The 11,943-nt window shown below is 41.2% G+C and overlaps 1 protein-coding gene across 1 annotated transcript in view; it reads right to left on the reverse strand.

Moving 5' to 3' along the window:
* Nucleotides 1-11,513, reverse strand: part of ccdc102a (coiled-coil domain containing 102A) — a 53,772-nt gene extending 42,259 nt beyond the window's left edge. The window contains exon 1 of the mRNA XM_063880478.1: nt 11,323-11,513. The gene's annotated coding sequence lies outside the window, so the exon portion shown is untranslated. The remainder of the gene's footprint in view (nt 1-11,322) is intronic.
* Nucleotides 11,514-11,943: the final 430 nt, after the last annotated feature.

Raw genomic sequence — 11,943 nt, forward strand, 5'->3', positions numbered from 1 at the left:
ATCTTCATCATGCCTCAAATAATGAAAAAGCAGAGCTAAAAAAAGGTGCTTTTCTGCAGGGCACAGCAGCTTCAAAGCTTCTCCCACACCAGAAGAGCTAAGAGAGGTTTGAATAATGTATACAATTAGGTAAATAGATGTAGGACACAACTCTTTTTCTCCTTCAGTACAAAGGCAGCGGGGGAAAGTGATGAAATTCCAGGAAAGAGATGGAAAGAGATATGAAGGCTCAGCAGGTTTCACTCCATCTTCTACTGCCTGATGAATCCCCGGCAGGTCTGTTTGTGTTTGACTGTCTTTGCTTTTGTTGTACGTTGACATGAGTGAATGTCTAAAGTCTGAATAACCATCTTAAGATTCTTCTTGTTGGTTTCACACGAAACAGAAAATAATGTCAATGGTTACAGAAAACATGAAAGGACTGCACGTTTATGGAGCCAGTGTATTTCTACTGTATGTTCAGCTGTGCCTTTGTACTTCTGTTGTTCACTTTATCATCTTTAAATTGTTTTACACATATACTTATACATATACTTCGCCTGAAGAGCTGTGGGCTCTATGTTCCAGTCTCGGTGCTCGTACAAAGGAGCGCTGTCAATCGATTCGTTTTTATAATCACGTTAATCACAAGACTCTGTATTATCAAAAGTTTGTGTGAAGGGTTGTTAGGAAATGTGTGAGAAATTGTCAAAAGAAATAGGAGGGGGTTTTAACAGAACTTGATCCTTTCTGAATTATTGGGATGAGGTCTGAAATGTTCCTACACTGAGCTAAAGCATGGACAGAGGTGCTACAGGACATCTCTCTCTATTATACTGAGAGAGCAATCTGAGACCCCTGTGACCCTGTCTGCTATCTCCCACTCCTCTGCAGCTTAAAAAAAATGCTGCATGGTTCAGCAAAATCCCTTACTCCATTTTCACCACAACTGCAGAATATCTGTCATGGATCAGGTGTGCAGTACAGCGGGGAGGAGGTGCTTGTCCTGACTGATGTCGACTGCAGTTTATACATGTAGGTTTTGCCAGTTCTTGTTACTGCCATGATAAACATCAGCACTGCTATTACAGGAGCAACTACGGGCCAGAGTTGTGATAAAAATGTATTGTAAGTATCACATTAAGGTTTCCAGATGATGAGCGTTGACTGTGTTGCCCAATTGTTTATGTTGTTCAAAAAGACACCTAGTGGGCAAAGGTAGCAATTACAATGCTTTGAGTTCTATATTGTATCCTCAGTGTTGCCAGAAGTCCCACATGTATTCAGACACACGTGTCTACTCGTCGTTGCTGTATAAGAAAACATATGCCCGTAAGTATCATGCTGTCTTACTTGAGTATTGTTCCTAAACAGTTTGTGTAAAGAGTACATTTATAAATAATGAAAATACTGCTGTAAATTCATAGTTGCATCGATGTATGCTAACCGCTGGCGTATCAATAATTTCTCAAAGGGGTTAGCATTAAGCTAACGCATAGTTTATTATGTGGTTGTTAGCACACGCGGAAAGTGTAAGATATGTTGAATAGTTTCCATGCAGGAAACTAACGTACCCTTCCTTGTGTGTTTTACAGTTTTACAGTGTTTTTTGATTAAAACTTTGAACGGAAGTCCTGAAGCAGAGTTTTTCTTGGGAACCTGTTATCTGTCTGCCCAGCTATAGTAGCCAGGGCAGAATATTGACGCTGATAGCCCACATATTGTCTTGAAGGCATGTTCTGGGCTTTCAAATAAAATGCATTTAAATTAACTAAGATTATGTTTCCAAACATTATGAGTATGGGACTGATAGTAGACATTCAGACAAAAGCCTCAGCTGGGTTTGAAACAGGACAGTGGGTTTAATATTTTCTGAAGAACCTTAGATGACCAGGATTTTCTCCGGCTCTAATCTTTTCCCATAAGGGAGCAGAGTTCAGCCTGCCTGACACAAAGTTCAGTGTGGCCCCCACCATAGAGGGATGGGGGGGGGGGGGGGGGGTTAACAGGCCTAATGAGGATCAAACCACTTTTGAAATGCAAGCAAATCAGTCAAACAAGCTTACACTGCAACACATAGACATGGGAGCTCATGCAGCTACTTAAAGAACCTCGGAAGGGGAACACAGCACTAATCTCTAGACACATTTACTGTACATGACTGCAAGATCCAGGCCGAATTATATTTGCTCCTATGATGCCCCTTTTCCACCAAGCCAGTTCCAGTTCTAGCTCTGTGCTTGTGCTTTTCTGGTTCTGAAACGGTTCTTGTTTTTATTTGTCGCATGAACTGTTATTGCTCAGGGTAATCTCACCCCCGCCGATGTAAGTGTGACGTATTTGGTTCTTGGATCTTGCCGGGCAGCCGAGTGGGGCCAGATAAGAACCGGTTTTCGGTTCTAAGAGCTGGCCCCCGCTGCAGTGGAAACAGGAAGAACCGAAGCTTCATCAGACTCTAGCCCAGAGGAAGGATTAAGCACCGGTTCTTCCTGTGTCCACTGCACCGGGGCCGGCTCTTAGCCCCGAAAACCGTTTTTATCTGCCATCAAAAAACTGCCGGTCTAGAAACAAGAACTAAATAAGTCACGCTTACGTTGGAGGGGGGGGGTGAGATTAACCTGAGCAATAACAGTTCATGGAGAGCACGACAAATAAAAGTAACAAGCAGTAGCGCTGAGCAAAGTGACTAGAACGACAAACTTATAAAACACACTTTATAAAGTCAGGCAACACTAACCAGGCTTAGTGTGATGCTCTTTATTTTTACCTTACTTTAAGGACCGTCCGTACGCCGGTAAAATACGTCTGTAGAAAGCGGCTTATGCCACAATAGGATAGCAACAAGGAGTCAAGATAGTCAGATTATCTTACGCTAACATCACCTGTTTTATACCAGAGAAACTTTAATAACAGCGTTGTGATGCCAAACAGCCTGAAACACACTCACTGATGGGGAGGGGTGTATGATCAGCTGCTTGTGTGACAGTAAAGTCAGCAGTGCTTAGTAACAAATATTCAGAGGTGGGTTACCCCATTCTGCAGCTCACCTTACAGAGTGGGCTAGGTGTTTTGTCCACAACAAAACAACTGTTGAATATCATTTCACCAAGTACTAGGACAACTCGCAGTCCTTTAGAGCTTTACGGAGATAGGTGATGACATCACTTTTGGCTCAAGTATCCTCATGCCCGAGCCACTGCAGCGAGCATAAAGCGGCCTGAGGATTGCGTCAGATCTGAACATTATATTTATTTATGTTCCTAGTCCAGCTGGTTTATTTTTATTTCTATTTCTTCTTTAGGTTCATACTTTAGAATTGTTTATTTCTTATTTTTTATTTTATTTTGTATTTTATTTGTATTGTATTATGCTGCTGCAACACAAACATTTCCCAGTCTGGGATTAATAAAGTAATTCTTATCTTATCTTATCTTATCAAACTGAGCTCTGTACACTGTTATCCTGACATGCATGCCTCCTGCACACATGTCTACATACATTAAAGACAAATAGAGATTGTAGAGTAAAGCAGAGGCGTTAACAGGCTCAGTTCTACTCAGCAGGTTTGGCTCTTCTGGCGCCAAATAACATTGTCTGGTTAAGGCCAACCACAAAGTCTAGCTACTGAGAGGGAAGGACTCCAATAAATGGTCCAGAAATATATACATTTAAAGTGTATTATATGACCATTTCTGTATCAGTGGACTGCATGTAGGACTGCGATGGTGAAAGTCAATGTGAAACACGTTAACCAAAAACCACTGGCCAAGGTTTAACAAGCGTATTCAAACTGAGTATTTCCATAAAAGACCATGAAAACTGAGGCTCGTTAAAGGGACTTTTCATGGTGATTGAATAGCATTAGGGATGCCCAGGCCGTCTGGATGTCAGCTGGCTGATCTTGACATTTGAAAAACAAAAATATCACTGTAATAGAATATTCAAACAATAAATGCCAATTATAGAGGACAGAGTCTAAGTTCATGTAAACACATTTTTAAAGGAACCTTTGAGTGGGTTATTATAAAGAAGTTATGTGATTTTCAGTCAGTGCCCTCTGGTGAACTGGGCTTGCTTTAGAATGCAGGAGTATTATCAAATCAATGGAGCTGACCAAGAAGTTATTTTCTTTATCAGTATTTTTATGAATGCAAGGGTCCCCAGCAGAAGAGCTCTGCTAATTGATCGTTTGAGTCCTTTGCCAATCCAAAATGCCATGTGTGATTTCCAAACTCTCATTTCGTCGTTTTCTCTTCTGATAAAGCTCTAAAATCTAACATTTAAAGATATTGCCATTAGCTGAGGAAAATAAAGTGGTGCAGGGATTTTTTAGTGGGCGAACCCAGAAGTAGAAAAAACATAGTGTGTCCATCAACAAAGCCTATTGGATATTTGTATTGTGTGTTGGATTATGCAATCTGCGGGAGCAAAGAGGTTAGGGTGTAAACCGAACATCTCATCGGTAAATCTCTTAAACTTGTTTTGAAAACAGACTTTGGTTTAGGCACCTAAAAAACATTGACATTGAGACAATGGGACGGGAAATGTTAAAAGTGTTAGCAAGGACTCATTCCCGCACCACTCTGTTCCATCTGTGATGGCAGACAATAGTTAATCATGAAAAAGAAAAAAAACTGAAAATATGATTTAGTTGGAACACTAATTGTATTAAATGTATGTGTTAACAATTTAAGTCTTGTAATATTTTTAGATATTTTTTACATTAAATATCAGCAAGGAAAACATCGGGGGTGTAAATCTGTCCTTGGTCAACTGAACCTAGGCCTGTACAAGCGGAAGCTGCTGACCCACCCCCCCCAGACTGTCAGTGCCTCAGCCTGCTATCCTACATCTGGAACACACATCACACACAGGCCCCCACCAGCAGCATGATGTCACTCGCTGTTGCTCCCAAGGCTGTGTTCATATGCACGTGCATTTGCTACACCATGACTTATGGCATCCTTGTTAAGAAGCCTGGAAAGAGAAAGTGTGTGTGTGTTTTCAAACGCTCAGGGGTGAAGGCTTGCTTGGCTGATGTCAGCAAATTATAACATTGAAACATGCAAGCAATCAATCTAATATGCCTACTCAAAGTACAAAAAAAACATGAACATTTGGCACGCGTGCACACGGACACACACGCACACACACACAGGCTGGGAAGTTTCAGTGACAGGAGAAGACCAAAGGCATTCCTCTGCTTGCTCTAACTCAGACTCTGCTGCCAGCCATAATTACCGAGTCCTAAACAAACAGAGCTAAACATAGACACACACACTCCTCCACTCAGATGGAAACACACTCCCTCCAAGAATAAAACTCTGCCTACACTCACACTGTAGCTCTCGTGAATGCTTCTGTTTGCAGTGTGATAACCCTTTCTGCAACCTGTCAAACCTCAGGGTTATTAACCATACTGTTCAACCAACAGTCACCACGAGACCACTGGCTTTCCTCTACTAGTTTGTCGAATACCCTACCAATTTTTTAAGTCATTGATTAGTTATTTCTGTAAGAATCATGCAAAGCACCTCTCTGAATCTTTTGTTTGTACATTACATTTCACTCAGCTGATATTTTATTAACAGTGACTCCACAGAGGCAGATCACCCTGCTGGCCGGGCCTGCAGGACACACTGTGTCTTTGTATCAGTGGCAACGTGCATTCCAAGAAAGTCTCGGTTTCCTAATTCCCGAAAGAAAAATAAAGAGGAAGAATTTGAAAATAATTCAAACCAAACCTGACCTGAAATCTGAAATGTCTATATCCTGGGCGAGGTAACATAACTCTAAACAGACACATTTCAATAAAATTGTAATCTTTCTCTTCCATCGCACTCTCAATGTGAAATATCCAAAACTGGTGAATGTATATGCTAGTTTAAACTGATTGAGCTCAGGCATTACAGTTAGCTTTAGTTGTTCTACACCATGGATGTATAATAAGAACTGGATACAGCGTTGGACACCGGACCTCGTTCATTCCTGGGAGAGAAAGAGAAAATGCCTGAGATTTTCAAGAGCAAAACGTCACAAATTACCCATCATGCCTGGCTGTCGAGAGCATAGAGCATGCGCAGTTGAGTTTCCCCATAAGCCCCGCCCCCGATCTCGGCTCAGTAGAATGAATGGAGAGAGAAAATAAATCTGATTTCAGGTTTTAGCACATTTTACAACTTTAAGGACCAAATGTTTTTAATAAGGGCTATAAAAGGGTTCATACTGGGTAGTTTATTTGTTTGTTTTTTTAATTATCCACCGATTTACAGACGTGTCTTTTCTAATGTATGTCAATGGGAAAAAGTCTTTCTGGGCCGGTGACGTCACGGACTGGTGAAGAAGTTGTAGTACCCGCTGTTTGGCCACTACGAATATTTTCCTCAAAGTCCGGAGCACTTCCTGGGGGCCTGATCAACACACCCCAAGATGACAAAAACGTAACCTTTGTTAACTTTGTTTTTTTCACTGAGCAGGAGAGAAGCTCAGAAAGGAGCAGGAGGGGAGGGAGGAGAGGGAGGCTGATAGAGGGCAGAGCGTGTGAACACAGAGTTTAAGAAAACAAAAGGAAAGAGAGCAAGGTAGAAGGGAGATGCTGAGAGGAGAGTAAACAGTGAGAGGAATGTGTTTAAGCAGCCGGGGTAACTGAAGGTACACACCAGCCTGCACACTACACACAGCTGATGTGACACATTCTGACCCAGTGTTACAGTTCTCAAGAGTCCATCAGAGAGCTGCAGGAATGAGTCCTCAAACACGGAAATGAGTTAGCATTTGAGGAAAGTTTGGGTAGTTTTTTAAAAACTTTTATTTGTATCATACATAAATGCAAATATCTAAAGGTTAAGCCCCACATCACTGGATGGAAGTACAAACTTAAAATCTACGCAAAATCACTCTATCATTCTGAAAAAACTGAAACGTTGACTTTATTTAAATGTGTAAGTTCAACAGGTTGCACATAACTGTATTAAGTTAGTTGAAAACAATATTAGTTCTGATATGTTCAACCTAATATTATTGCTTTCAACTAACTTAATACAGTTATGTGCAACCTGTTGAGCTTACACATTTAAATAAAGTCAACGTTTCAGCTTGTTCAGTGAAAAGGTAAGCAACGCACAGAAACGTTTCTCATTATTTGACTTGAACATTAGCCGCATTTAGGGCAGCCATGTGATCCCACTTTAGTTTCTTCATTACTTTTGAGATTGCATTTACTCTTTGGAAATCATAAAGCAGTGTTAACATATGAGGAATTACTTGCTGAACATAAAGTTGAAGTATCATTAACATGTGTACGCTGAAAAATCCAGTTCTCTGCTATATTCTAAAATCCAATTGAATAATTAGCAAGGAAGCCCTTGCCAAGCTAACTTCTGTGTCGTCCTGCAGAAATATGCCATGTCCGCACCATGGTATTTGGTCTTATTGTAAGTGAAATACACTTCCTCCCTGCACAGAGCAACAGAAACAGACCGGCAGACAGAGGTAAGGGATAAGACAGACAGATGTGTAGGAGCAGACCAGGCGGAGGCAGGAGCAGAAAGTGCTCTGGGTTGGCTTGAGTTCCAGTGGGTGGAGAGACGAATGAGAGGATGTTGATAATCCCGTACAGGAAGCCAGACAAACAAAAGGTCTGCTGGGCCGACGCAGGAGAGAACACACCAAAACCTAATTGCCAAATCTATATATAATAGTGTAAAAGTAACAACATTTAAATTAAAATCAGTATCCTCTGATCGCATTTAGTTTGAACCTTTAGTATAACAAAACAATACTTTATTCACGCTGAACTACTTACTTGTCAAAAACTTATGAACACATTTCTGTCAAACACAAGATTTTAAGTGGGGCTTTTGTATGATTCTTTAAGGAGGAATTTAAACAGCAGTCTATCAGTCGACAGTAAGAATGACATTAGCTGGAAACATGTCAACTGGCCTATATTCCCAAAGTGTGGATATTGAACTTTATGCTGCTGGCCATTTCTCTGACTTGTGTTTTTATAAATGAGCACTTGGTATTGTAATTTAAAAATGGAACAACATTTTTTTTCCCCCTTCTGGAATATCGTTGAAAAGGGAGCTAAGTTTCTGAAACCACAGCAACAAACTGTTCCACACTGGAACTCCACCGGATCATTAGCTCACACAGATATAATTATTTACAGATAAATATTACCCTGAAGACAACCTGATTTTATACAAGCTCATTTTAGGAGATGATTAATAATCCATCGCCCGTAAACGTGTGTTGAAGAGAGAATCCCTCTGTCTCAACCCTAAACACACACACACACATTCTGGTCTCTGAACCAGGAGCACATGGCTGCTGTTCTGTCTTTTGCCTTCAGAAACGCTGTGTTTCCATGACAACCACCATACGTGACTGAGTGTGTGTGTGTGTGTGTGTGGGTGTGTGTGTGTGTGTGTGTGTGTGTAGAGACGGAGGGATTCTCTCTTCAACACACAGGGCTGATAAGTCACACTGAGTTGAGCAGAATGGAGGAGAGGAGTGTGTGAGGATGATGATGGAGGCGGAGAAGAAGAGGGAGGGGAGTGCAGACGAAGCAGCTGAACAGATGGTCTGTCTGCTGTCTGAACCTCAGGACACTTTGATGACGGGCAGGAAGACACATGCAGGGACCGCACTGAGAGCCTCAACACCTCCCGTTCAATATCCAGATTTATTACACAGCTGAGTTGAATACTCGACTCTGATTGGTCAATTTGGACATTCAGCAGTTGAGAATACTTTAAAGGTCCCCTATAATGCAAAATGCACTTTTTGATGTCTTTTAAATAAATATGTGTCCCTGGTGTATAAGGAGACTCACAAAGTGTCAGAATATACAACCCTCTCTCTTTTCCTCCTTACCCACATCTCTAAAAATGGGGGTACAAACGAGCTGATCCAGATCTGCTGACGATATGACGTCATAACCGAAATGTGGGCTGGCTTTACATTGAACTCCTGGCAACGTCCCACCCACCAGACATGTCTCAACCTATCGTCCGCCATATACAGCCAGCGAGCTGAACCCCCCCAGCTGTCTGTGTGTTCAGCAGGATGTCTGCAGGAGGGACTTAGAGTTGTTTTATATATAATACATATAATGTCTCTGTTCTAGTGGTAAACACTGAGAAGTGTTTCAGAGATAATGCTGGATGTGGTTTGGAACATAATATGGCGTTTAATCACGGAAGCGTTTAGCTGAGTTTCTCCCGGTAGAAAACTCTCTTCAGAGGAGAGATCATGACGCTCCAGAGGGGCGTGGCCAGCAGCAGCTAGTTCATTTAAAGCTACAGTCACAGAATCAGCACTTCAGGAACAGGGCTGAAATAGAGGGGGGTGAGGCATGCTACAATCGGGGATCTGTTTGGGATTTTGAGCAAAACACTTCACAGACATGTTTTGTATAGATATGGCCCTACAATATGTTGTTCAAATATAGCATAATGGGAGACCTTTAAATGAAAACTAGAACAACTAGAGATCGACAGTCTTCAGCTGTGCTCAGCGGGATTAACACCGCGAACAATATGTCGCCAAAGGAATCAAAAACAAATGTTTTTCTGCTGCCGCTGGAACACAGTGCACACATCACATCTGTTGGTGTGGGAGACTTTGAGATGAAATGTTCTGAAGTGGGATGTGGGGGTTGATTATTGTAATTATTTAGGGGTTCTGGGGGCTTTAGTGGAGTAGTCTCTTTCAGCCCAAAAAGGCCTTAGGATTGTTGCCCAACCAGATGACAAAGTGGGGGTCATACTTCATAATTTTTTATTATATTGATGATTTTCTATATCTGTAAAATGCTTATTATAACTCCCTCATGACAAAATAAGGCTTGCTTGCCCAACCAAATATCGACAATCCAAAGCTTTGTTGGCCTTATTATGATTCTATTACCTTTTTTACTGGAAAAAAGCAAAAATAAAAGGGATAAACAGGGATAAGAAAATGTTGGGTATTTTGGCTTGAGAAATAAATTCAATAATGAATTGGTGAATTAAATTGCTGAATAACTACATTGTTTGATGATTGGATTATCAACATGTGGTTTCAGCTCTAACGTGAGGAGGACGCTGACCTGACCCTGTTGGATCACTCTTGACTTTGTTAAATCATTGAATCATTCCTCGACACAGAGGGAATTTCCAGTCGCCTTTGTTTAGGACCAGGAATAGTTTGAAAATGTTCAATACTAGTGCCGGGCGTTGCCGGACGTTTAATCCCATACAAAAATTATGGAATGGAGTTTGATAGAATTGAAATAACCCTCTCTTTCTCCTGAAGAATTGATTGGCTTTCAACATCTGCAAGTCTGTAGTCCACAATCATGCCTTAATTTTCACAAGCAACATGCTCGAAATACTGAAGACTTAAAAATTGTGGCCTGACAGGGCGACTGTGGTTCAGGTGGTAAACGGTGTTCTATCAATCGAAGGGTCAGTGTGTCAATCCCAGGCCCCAGTCTAAATGTCCTTTGCAACATACTGAACCCCAAATCATGCATGTCTGCGGTACAGAGGTGAATGTTAGTCACTTTAGATAAAAGTCCACTAAATGTCATGTGATGTTACAATCCTTAATTGAATACAAACACTAGCTTGCAGAGCACTCATTAACCACACAACTAAAAGTTTATTTCAGCCATTATGGAATTTGTATAATCTACAGGTGATCTGCCATATAATTTGGACCTGAGATAGCATTATTTTATTATTTTTACAGGTATATCTATATGTAATCTATATTCCATGTAAATATTGCTATATGTTAAGGTTATAGTAGTTTCCTGAAAATACTTTTTTTAAATCACTGTTTTATTCTGTGGTGCTTTTCTTACAAATTGTCCACTTTAACTGAGTTTATGTCTGCTCCATTTACACCAAGGTAAATTCCTGGTGTGTTAACCTCCATGAAGCCCTTCTGCCCTCGCGGAGCCGGGACTAGGATTTCACTTTAAGATCCTACAGGCTGCTCTGTACACTTCCCTTACATTGCAGATAGTTATACATCTACTAAAACAAGCCAGGCATTTCAAAAAGTCAATGAGCAAAGGTACAAGCCGTGTGAACTTCAGAGACTTCAGCAGTCCAAAGTGTCTCTGCAGCAACAAGGTATGTGAGGAACCAGGAGACACACCACGGACAAAGCAACAAAGTGTTTAAAACTTCAATGCACTCGGTTATTGATTGATACTCCAAAAGCCGATGCACATGTAAAGTAAAGAACCACAAAATGATTGGTGTCATTTGACACCAGTGTGTCTCAAAGCAGTGGACTCAGTCAAACTATCAGCCACTATAACAACAAAAGCAGGGCAGAACGTACCGTAAAGGAAGCCCCGGGGAACACCGCTGTAATCTCCACTTGGTACAGTATTTGTATCCCGGTATAGCAGCTGAGGGTTTCTCTTTTCCAACCAAACCCCGGCGTGGTAGATGTTCTCTTTCTGCCGTTTTTTCTCTCTGGTCGGGATGGAAAACGTCGTCCTCACTGAGGAGAGAAAACGGGTGCGGGTGTCGAGCCTTTGGACAACGCGTCCGACCAATCGGCGGTCGATTTAAGAGCAATATTCTGCTGTGAGCCAATCGGGTTCTGTCTCCAACACACAGCCGTCTGCTCATTGGCCGGCTAAGTGGAGACCTCCCAGTTGAAATTACTACAGCACCGGGAGAAGAGCTGTGGAATGTGATGTGCCTCCTATCGCTTCACCTACAGCTGTAGAACAAAGCACCACGTCTTTAGGAACACCTTTCATTCAAGGCATGCTCAGAGGACTTGGACATTCGAGCGTGTGCAAGAAACATTTTTGGTAATGAAAGATTATTACAAATGTGTAATAATCTAAGCTATAATAGTTTATGAACTCCTGTATCACAAATATCAATAATAACAATACAATTCTGAATGTTAAACATTTTTTGTAAAATAAAAATATATCAATAATCA

This window comes from Eleginops maclovinus, chromosome 4 (genome assembly GCF_036324505.1).
Source record: "Eleginops maclovinus isolate JMC-PN-2008 ecotype Puerto Natales chromosome 4, JC_Emac_rtc_rv5, whole genome shotgun sequence".
Taxonomy (NCBI): Eukaryota; Metazoa; Chordata; class Actinopteri; order Perciformes; family Eleginopidae; genus Eleginops; species Eleginops maclovinus.